Source organism: Coenobita brevimanus, chromosome 25, assembly GCF_032717465.1.
Source record: "Coenobita brevimanus isolate Jiangsu-jjx chromosome 25, ASM3271746v2, whole genome shotgun sequence".
Taxonomy (NCBI): Eukaryota; Metazoa; Arthropoda; class Malacostraca; order Decapoda; family Coenobitidae; genus Coenobita; species Coenobita brevimanus.
This window is the reverse complement of record NC_136978.1, coordinates 12,352,576-12,361,859: the sequence shown is the minus strand read 5'-3', so window position 1 is coordinate 12,361,859 and position 9,284 is coordinate 12,352,576. Positions and strand designations below refer to the sequence as shown.

At 38.7% G+C, this 9,284-nt stretch overlaps 1 protein-coding gene across 1 annotated transcript in view; it reads right to left on the bottom strand.

Annotated features, from left to right (window-relative positions):
- Positions 1-8,103, bottom strand: part of LOC145393864 (cytochrome c oxidase assembly factor 6 homolog) — a 75,289-nt gene extending 67,186 nt beyond the window's left edge. Inside the window, exon 1 of the mRNA XM_080267919.1 lies at positions 8,085-8,103. The gene's annotated coding sequence lies outside the window, so the exon portion shown is untranslated. The remainder of the gene's footprint in view (positions 1-8,084) is intronic.
- Between the last annotated feature and the right edge of the window lie 1,181 nt (positions 8,104-9,284).

Sequence of the window (9,284 nt, the reverse complement as noted above, 5' to 3'; positions counted from 1 at the left end):
GAACCACAGAAAAAAAGAAGTCCGTAAATATTATTACCCATGAGCTCACCAGACTCGGGTTATTCGTGCCAGGGACTGACTTTAAAATCGTTGTATGTTTTACTGGAGGTGTGAACTCTACTTAACGAGAGAGAGAGAGAGAGAGAGAGAGAGAGAGAGGAAGAAGAAGAAGAAGATGATGATGAATTTACGAAATGTTTGTGAACGAAATAATTCAGTAGTTTTGATCCATTTTTGGCTAAACCTAATGAAAGTGTTGAGGGTCAGACAAGGAGTAAACATATTCTTTTTTAGACCAATAGGTCGAAGGTCAAGGTCACAAGGGAAAGGCAGTATAAACAGTTTTTACATGATTTGAACCAAACTTTGTGGAATGGTTGACAATAAAGCATTTTATTTTGAGAACAGTCAGTCAAAGGTCAACGTCACTGGAAAGAACAAAGGCCAAAGACACAGGACAAGGCCAACTTAAATGGTTCTGATCTGACTTGAACTGAATTTAGTGGAAGAGTTAAAAGGCAGACGATAACGAAAGGGTTGAGTTATGGGAACAGGCAGAGGTCAAGGTCACAGGAGAAAATCAATATTCGACCCATGTGTCTGTGTGTGAACAAAATCACTAAAGTCAGTTTTTATCTGTTTTTGATCAAACTTGTTGGATGGGTTAGGAATCACCCAAGTGGTTGACCTATAAGTTTGTTTTAAAATAATAGGTTAAAGGTCAACGTTACATGGCAGTCAGCTAAAATTGCGTTTATCCAATGTCAGCTAAACTTTGTGGAAGGGTTCAGGTATAAAAAGAGTCGATATTCACAACAGTCAAAGTCACAGAGAAAGGTCAAATATCAAGGTCCCTAGACAAAGTTCAGGCAAACTGTTCTTACTGAATAAAGTTGGTGGAAGATTTAAGGATTAGGGAAGAATGAAGTGATTCGATTTTAAAATTGGTCCAAAGTCAAGGTCATGTGGCAAAAAAAAAAAAAAAAAAAAAAAAAAAATCGGCCCTTAAACCAGTTGGTGGGCGGTGGTGTTGCAGTCTCAGTGTTCTGTGTTGTTTTTGTTATTCTCTCCAGTTTATAGAATAATAATAATAATCATCATCATCATCATCATCACCATCATCCATCCATCCATCATCTAATCCTATGCCACCCCATGAGGAGCGTAGGAGCCCGGGGCTAGACGAATTGGTCCTGACATTTAATATGAGAGTGACCAGCTTCACTCATCCTTGAGTGACAGTACGTGAGCAATAAACCCCAACCATCCCTTGGATATAAACCTACACCGGCTCAATCCAATTGGAGCGCCGTAATAACCTATTAAACCATCAGTCCCCATAATTTGGATATATGGCTACCACCCAGCATGGTAAATGGTTTCCTATCGTACAGGAAACATAATAATAATAATAATAATAATTATTATTATTATTATTATATCATCATCATCATCATCATCGTCATCATCGACAGCAACAACAATATTATCATCACCCATTATTATTATTATTATTATTATTATTATTATTATTATTACTCCTACTATTATTGGCAGTGGCGTGTTTGAGATATGACGTGAATCAGCACCTGCAGGTGTTTGAGGCAGCGACCCACTCACACTTAACCCCATCAGTCCCTGAAGTATTCTGTATCTCATTCTGAACCAAGCATAGGGGGTGAAGGGTAAGCTCAAAGTCCGTCACTGGTTTTCTTCTTTATTCTGAGTAAATGGACACTGCTGCGTCCTGGGTGGTGCCTGGTTAGAACTGAACTGAGAACTGGCGTGCTGTCATGCCCCTAGCTCCAGAAGAGGCAAGGTCAGCAAAATACAGGGGAGTGGCGAGACATACGAGGCTAGCTCAGCGTATTGTCACGTAGGGCGTCTCGCAGCGCTACATAGTTATACAAAGTTATATATTACCTACACTAACATTTATGTAAGAATAAGCACGGTTGAAAAATAATAAACTGTCCAATTTTTAAGAATTCATCGGTATCAATTCTCGCAGACTGTAGGCGATTTTAGTGATCAGCAAATAAGGATACAAGTACTGTTGAGGTTAATGAAGGCTATAGTTAGTGTCTCCTGTAAGAAAAAGTCTCCCCTAAGCCGAATGAAGTGTTGTGAAATCAGCCTGACTAAAATGAAAAATATGTTATTGTAGTGAATGACCCTGACGTGTTTTATATTTTTAACTCTTTCAGCACGAGGGCGGTATTCATAGTTAACCCATTCAGGCCAAGGACATCATTTATATTCATTCATTCCTTCTTGTACCTTAGACTTCTTTGCACTAACTTGGCCAAGATTTTCGTCCTTTTTGCAGCTTTTTTCACGTAGCTCAGTGGGAGAGACAGTACTGCAGATGCACGTCCTTGTCATTGCACTTCCTCATGACTAGCATCATATCCTAGTGTTAATCCATTGTTATAACTCAGCGTTCAAGACAAAGAGATGTCAGTTTTAGGCCAAGTTAATATAAAAACTGAATAGTAGTGAAGGGGTCAATGCAAGCCACAGCCTATCCATTTCAAAAAGTTTTTCTGTAAAGTGAACAGTAGATAGAAAATAAATAAATGAAATAAATAAATAAATAAAATAAAATAATGATAGGAGGGATTTACACTTTTCCCATAACTTGCTTGGAGCGGAAAAGTTGGGATAATATTAATAACTTTGACGGCTTTTTTAATGTTTCCTTTGCGTCTTCCAATGTCTCCATCTTGAAAAACCTCTTCCCTAAGCGGAATAAAGTTGTTTGTCAGTACCAAGAATATAAGAAAAATGTTATGGGAGAGGAATGATTCATTGTGTGTTGAACGTAACTTAATGGGAGTAGTTCTTATATCAGGGTTGCGTTTTAATGATGTCTGGTCTGTCTGTCTGTCTGTCTGTCTCTCTCTCTCTCTCTCCAACGTGCCTCCCAGTCCCCTCCCCCTCCCCCCTTCATTCCTTTCCTCCCTTTCTTGCATACCTTCCTCTTCCTTCCCTCCCCTGCATTCCTTTCCCTCACCCAGATTGAGAGAGAGAGAGGGAGAGAGTGAGGGGGGGTTATCAAGAAGGGGGAGGTGAGGGAAATGCCTCGTGCTTGTGACGTCTTCGCCCCACACACACACACACACACACACACACATACACACACACACACACACACACACACACATATATATATATATATATATATATATATATATATATATATATATATATATATATATATATATATATAATTGCTGTAACTTGTGCACTAATCTAATAATACACACACACACACACACACATACCAGTGCTTACGTACTTACACATAATTGAGCACCCAGTCACACGCACCAAGGCCTCCATATCACACACACACACGTAAAATGATGTTGAGAAACGATGATTGGGATTTGGCAGTGGTTGAGAGTTACTGGAATGTATGAGAGACGAAATCTGTAAATGTATGTATGAAAAACGAATTCTGTAGGTGAATTTAGGAGAGACGAAATTTGAAGGTGACTGTAGAAGCTAGACGAAATCAACTGGTTAACTGTATGTATGCGAGACATATGTATGGAAGGGGAAATTTCTCAGTGAATATATGAAAGACGAAATTTGTAGGTGAATGTATGAGAAAGACGAAATCGAGAAGCGAATGTCGAGACAAAACCTGTAAGTGAATGTATGAGAGACGATGCCTATAAGTGAAGTTATGCGAGGAAATCTGTAGGTGAATTTAGGAGAAAGACAAAATCTGTAAGTGAATTAATGAGACAGGCGAAATCTGTCAATTTATGACGCGAAATCTATAAGTGAACTAAGGGACGAAATTAGTAAGTAATTATATGAGGCAAAATATATAAGTGAATGTAAGGAATAAACGAATTAATGAGACGAAATCTGTGAATGAATTTGACACGAAATCTCTGAGTGTATGAGAAAGACTGCTTCTGCAAGTAAATGTATGAAAACGACGAATTGTATGTGTAAATGTATGAGAGAAATTAAATTCAAAACTGAAAGGAGGTCAGAGCGGAAGTAAACGAATCATGGAAACGAATTGTGATGGGAAGCTAAATAGGATAGAAATGGAGAATGTGATGAATCTGCAGGTACATAAGCAATGATACAAATTTGGGATAGGGTGTGGAGAAATATGAGACTAGAAAGCAGAAGTACATAGCAGAGAGAGAGAGAGAGAGAGAGACTTCCTCGCATTAAAGAGGGTAAGAAAGAATAGACACAGCACGGCATGTGGGGAGAGAAACTGACTTGAAATGAAAAGATGTTGGGATAGTGGGGTAACTTTCTAAGAAGAGAGGAGACTGATCAAGAGAAGGCGGCGACGTGAACTATATATAAAATAGAAATTTAGGAAGAGAGATGTTAGAGAAGGAAAGGATTTTGTTTTAAGAGAGAGAGAGAGGTGTTGAGGAAGTTCAGCAATAGAATCTCAGAAGCAACATTCCACCGCCTCCACCATTACATTTACGCTCTGGATACATTTTAGCCCTCCATAATTCCCACCTGACAGACATAAACATTGCAGGCTAGCAGGTTGCAGTCCAAAAATCACTAATGATGGAGTAAACCACGCCTAAAACCCACACAGGCCTCCCGGAATAGAGATGGTAAATACGCGTCTTCAGTTCCATATGTACGTCGATTAAGATGGCTTCCTAACACTTTTCCTTGTGTATTTATGCATATGGTATTTCAGCATTCCCTCTTATGATAGTAAAGCAAACAGTGTCAATATTACAAAAATATAAAAGCACACAGTGAGATATGAAGGCGTAATATGGAAAATAAATCGCTAAGATTGTGTTAGTCTCCCAAGCCTATACGAGAATACGCGACTTGGCAACTCACTTCCATGACGGTTGCCGCCAGTCATCTGTTTTGGCGCGGGTTTTGGCTGGGTTTTATACAAGGACCACGGATATACGGCATTTATGGGGATTGCTACCCGCTCGAAGAATAAATGGAGATCAGGGAGGTGGATTTATATGCTGGCTAAAGCTGAGTGGGCATATCAAAGAATTTACAGCAACAATAATGGGTCTTTGGTCGTTCGTGCCCTCCTAGATCAAAGTTAATTCGATATCTTTCCCGTCTAAGAGTGATATATAGTCGTATATACAAGTGGCAGCTTCTCTTAGATTTAAGTTGTGCGTCCTGTATCTCTTATTAACTCTTTACTTGCAAAGACTCAGTCAGCTGAATGAAATTGTTTGGGTGAGAAGGAATGGCATCTTAACGCCTTGAATCCGGGTGATCTCTATAATTTATTCTTGCCACTTCCCTTTTATTTTGTTTAGGAAAGGCCTTTCATATTGAAGGGGTTCATTGGGGTTGCGCCTAACTCCTACAGTCTGCTCTAAGCTGAACTGAAAAATCAGGCGATAACAAGAAGAAAACAAGACACGCCCATGGGATGATGGGTTTAAGTGCGGCCATGGTCTACAAAAACATTAAGAACAATCTGTCAAAATGTACCGGGATCTTGTCTTTTATATGAAGACATTTACAGTGTAGTTAAGCTGAATTAGCTACTGAATAATATTTTTTAAGTAGTATCAGAAAATTTGATACATGAAGAAATTAGTCATTTCAAGCGGGGAGGGTGAGTGAACAGGTCATAGTGTGTGCTGCGTTGTTTATTTGCTTAGCAAGAGAAAGAAAGCTAAAGAAAAGAAGTAATGTGTTTGCAATAATTCACTTGACAAAGAAAAAATGATTAGTGGACGATATTCAATGTAGTTTCAGAGTATTTGTAAAAAAAAAGTTAATAATTTTGTGATAATATATTAAGATCAGTTGACGGTACTCGCCGCTGTCTAATCTGTATATCATATAATAATAATAATAATAATAATAATAATAATAAATTTACACTCTTTGGTGTGTTTAGGAGTTAATTCAGGAGGATGGCGCCAAACTTCTTGCATGCCTGGGCCGAGAGTCACAAATATACTTACCACACTGGCCTCGCGTAACTAAGATTTGATTTGCAGGGGAAACAGGCAATATGGGAGGCTTCTGAACATCCTTTTATCTTCTCCTCCCTCCTGCAGAAACAAATCATACTCGCGCGAAGGAAATTAATTGTAAATCAGTTAATCGTAAATCATTCCCCTGAGTTAGTCATCAAAATGCTTACCACTTTCTTACGAGGTCTTTTATTTTTCATATTCTTGCAACTCCAGACGATTCAGTTATATGAAGCGTTACGAGAAATTTACTGAGACGAATAAGGCTGGCAAAGCAAAAATAAAATGGAAAATACGTCACCGGATTCAGAGGATTAAAGTAAAAAATATTACGGAATTTTCTGGCCCAAAGTCTATTGCCGTACAGCTTTTACATAATCTAGCTACAAGTGCCATCTCTTAATCTTGAATACTGAGCTTTAAAAATAGAGCAACACTACTTTATGGTGCTAGTCACGAAGAGGTGCTGTGAATAGTATGTAGAGCCGTAGGATTGCCTTCCCCTACCGCCGACTTACGTGAAATAAGCTGCAAAAGAAGGAAAATCTGGACCAGGTTAAGGTAAAAAGAGTATAGTGCCTTTACTCTAACCAGACAAAAATCCTTAACTCCTTTCAGCTCAGATGATGGCCGTGGATAATCAGACTGAAGGGTTGATTTGTCTAGTAACCAAGAAGACCCGTTTTGACATCATAACTAAGGCATATGAAATTGCACTCAGTGGTCCAGTTCCGTCAGGTGAAAGCAAGGGCCTTATTCTCGTCACTTAAGGAGGTTCGTACCACCTGTCCCTTAGCGATTTATTTGTGGATGCTGCCTTTAATATCGTTTTGTACGTTATTTAAGAAGTTTGGTGATATTATAATAATTTAAATAACACAGAAGAGAATAGCAGGATGTAAAAAGTAAAATAATTCGCCTAGGAAGAGGTGTTAAGGAGCCTCCTTAACCGACGAGAAGACGGGCCCAAGACACTATGGGGTCGTATTCTGATTGGCTTTGGGGATTTCTTTGCACCTCTTCCATAGCGACTTATGCCGCACGTCACACTTCAGTATCCTCATGTATGTTATTGAAGGAAACTATGTAGATATGAAAAGTAGCATAGAAGAGAATGTTGTGGTGTAAGAGGCAAAATAAATCGCAAAGGAAGAGGTGCAACGGCCGTCTTATTCATCCTCTTCTTCATGGGGGGAATCTGCGGTCAGTTTTAGTACCGTACGCATGAACACACACACACACACACACACACACACACACACACACACACACACACACACCACAGTCTTTTTATCGATTCAGAAAAGTAATAGAGAATAAAACACACACACACACACCTTCATTACTACAGGTATGGTAATAAAGTGCAGCTGTGTGTAATTGGCAGCTGTGTGAGGATAAATCGCGCTTGCCAGGGATGTAAGCACGCACATATATTTACAGATTCACACACTTCTTCGTGACTTTTTTTTTTTTCTGAGGTATTTTTATTTAACGTACCTGCCAGCGTTGTGGGTACGAGTGGCAGGGTGTGTGTGTGTGTGTGTGTGTGTGTGTGTGTGTGTGTGTGTGTGTGTGTGTGTGTTCATTTATCCTATCACAGGGGAATAGCTATATAGGCATTAGACAGTCAAATCTCTAAATATACCCCAACTATGCAAAGGGTCAGATTGAATGAGTGTTTATTTTCTAGGGTAGATAGCCAATAATATCCTCTTTCCCATTTATTAGTGTTGAATTTGGGTATGCTTAAGTCCAGTGGAAACTAACACATCGTCGTAAAATTCATGTACTTTATGTCCGTAGATTGAAAAAAAAAAAAAAACGTTATAGCGTTATGGCTACATTTAACAGGTGCATATCTTAATGGCATCATGCTTCCACACAGGTATAATCATTTAATATTTTCTACTCGGCACATTTAAGTATATATATATATATATATATATATATATATATATATATATATATATATATATATATATATATATATATATATATATGTCGTTGGTGTTTCGTAACCGTAATCTGAATTTGTGACAAAATTTTATATGCATGATTTTCAGACACTACTAAAATTAATATGTACTAAGAATCATATTAACTTACCTTATGATGCTGATATTCATTTGGGGACTCTGAAAAGGGAAATGCTGCTGGAATATTTGAACATTAGGTTGGAATATGGTGTGTGAGTAGGAGTGATTACGAGCCTGTGTTTGTTTTGCAGTGATAGGGTGTAGCATTAATTCTTATACTGATCCTGTCGTCATTACAGCTCAGAATTTCCTATCCAAAATGTAAACCTGCAACCTTAGTATGACGAGTTTATCTTTGTTGATTCCGTGTCTGTTCAAATTAATTACTTCTTGATAGAGAAACACCAAAAGAGAGTATGACTGTACCCAATAAGTTGAAATGTCTGAGCTGTAATGTCAGCAGATTATATTCCAAGAAAGTTAATTTGAACAAAAGAAGAGGGACAGACTTATACAGTTATTGAAAAATCATGAGAGCTAAATCATGTATACACTTATAACAGAAAGAAATAATTATCAACAAAATATATACCGGTATGCGAAAGAAGGGGCTATATAATAGAGTTAATAGTATGCAGTCGTGAAGGCTTATGAATATATTAAAGAGGTCATATTATCAATAATTATAAGACCCTCAAGTTAATGAATACGAAGGAAGTTAACGGGATGTGGGAATATACAGTATAATATAAGCTGGTAAAATGAAGCCGGGTTAAACGTACAATGAAGTAGTAGGAGTAGGAGTGTTAGTAGCAGTAGTCCCATGTTCATCTAAATGTGAACCCAGTGGACTGCAGGCTGGCGTTGCTACCCTCCTGTAGTCCACCATCCTCTTCTTCGGGGATAAAGAGGAAGTTCAGGGACGTTTGTATAACCGAGAAGTGGAGGTGGCGGGTCATATCATTGCCACCACGTGAAGGCATCTCTCTCCAACACCGCAAGGAAGAAATGTAAGTTATTTTAGGCAGCAGGTGTTGATGCGGTAAACATGTCTGAGTGAGGCACACACACACACACACACACACACACACACACACACACACACACACACACACACACACACACACACACACACACACACACACACACACACACACACACACACACACACACACACACACACACACACACACACACACACACCTGCTTGACGAAAAAAAAATCTTTAACCCAAAGTATTTCCTAAACTTCAGGCATAGGGAGGTTTTTCAGTGGCGGATAAAATCGTCTGGCATTAACTTGGGTCAAATACGGGAACCCCTACAACCCG